The following is a 1,508-nucleotide window of genomic DNA, read 5'->3' as shown; positions in this document are numbered from 1 at the left end:
GGTCTACATTTTCATTATATTTTGCCACCGAAAAGGCATAAAATAAACATGTTGCATGTTAGTCCCATTCTTGTAGTGTATGTAGTTGATGAAGCCTATAGGCCGATCAACCACTGAACTACCAGGAACCCTGTGCCTCGCTATGCCATTACAAAACAATCCACTAATGCTGATTATATTCCATTAAATTTCACTTAAAATAAAAGCTTAATACAGTTACACTACGGTTTATGATTGTAGTATAGGCCAATGAACCAAGGTTGTTCTTCTTTTTTTAGGTGCTGTTTTTCGATAAATTTAGTGTGTGCAAAATTCCAAGAAAAGGGTGTCGGTCCCATGGTCGGTCCATGATTGCAAGTTAATTTTGGATAGTTCACATGCCTCACTTTACACACTGCATGCATTGGAGTGGTCCAAGCTAAGTCAAGTGATTTCCTCACTAATAACTCCATGATGGGACTAAAGAAGTTGAATCTGGCAGATTGACAAGAAACTGGTATCCTTGTTTTTCATTTTAAAAGTAAAAACAACAATATTTCAATTATAAATGTAAATCAAGTCAATCAAACAATGTCCTTGAAATAAAAGAAATTTGTGAATTAAATCCCTCCATAGTAAATGTACCAGTACCTATATATAAATTCTTGGAACTTAACTCATTATTTTTAATTGATCTAGGAAATATTTTATACCTGTAAGTACTATTGATAATAGTGATCTAGTAAACCTAGATATGTGCAACAATAATTTATGAAATATATTATAAGAGCTTGCCGGTGTATTCAAGTATTTCCCATGTCCACTAGAGAAGTCTATCCACCTTTTCAATTTAATCAAGTTGTATTTTTACAATACTGTAATATTTTTCAAATTTATCAAGTTGTATTGGTGAGACTACTATTTTCGAACTTGATCGAAGTCATGTATATCAAGATTAGGATTATTGATTGTAAAAAAATGAATATGGAATCCCTTTAAATTCCTTGGATTCCATTTAATCAAGTATGTTTACTTTGATAATGTCAGCTGTTTGTCACTGGAAGCTATGAAAATGAGTTATCTTTTATTTACCAGCATTTCAGTCAGTTGTATGAGAGAAAGTTATTATATATTATATATAATAAAGAAACTTTTCTTTGATGAGCTATGCTTCATTTGATTATTACAAGTTCCTATTATTTATCTCTTTGTTTATATTATCAATCAAAGAAAGGTATAGGTTGTTAGAATAAAGGACATGATGGTACATGGTGGAGCATAGTTCTCAGTGAATGTTGTCCTGTAAATAAATATATTGTGTAATAAAATTCCTCCGACAGGATTCGAACCTGCAACCTCTCACTGTCAAGGTGAGCGTCATAACCATTAGACCACAGAGGTATCATGGTTGAACGAATTGAAATAACCGTCAGCTACATTGCATTACACAATGATGGTGCACCTCGAGAGGGTGTTAAATACGGCTGGAAATAAATAGTAACATATAATAATTAAGATAGCTGTTAACA

Source organism: Anneissia japonica, unplaced genomic scaffold, assembly GCF_011630105.1.
Source record: "Anneissia japonica isolate Jap-2015-1 unplaced genomic scaffold, ASM1163010v1 scaffold287785_len535756_cov143, whole genome shotgun sequence".
Taxonomy (NCBI): Eukaryota; Metazoa; Echinodermata; class Crinoidea; order Comatulida; family Comatulidae; genus Anneissia; species Anneissia japonica.
The sequence above is the reverse complement of the archived record's forward strand: the minus strand, read 5'-3'. Positions refer to the sequence as shown.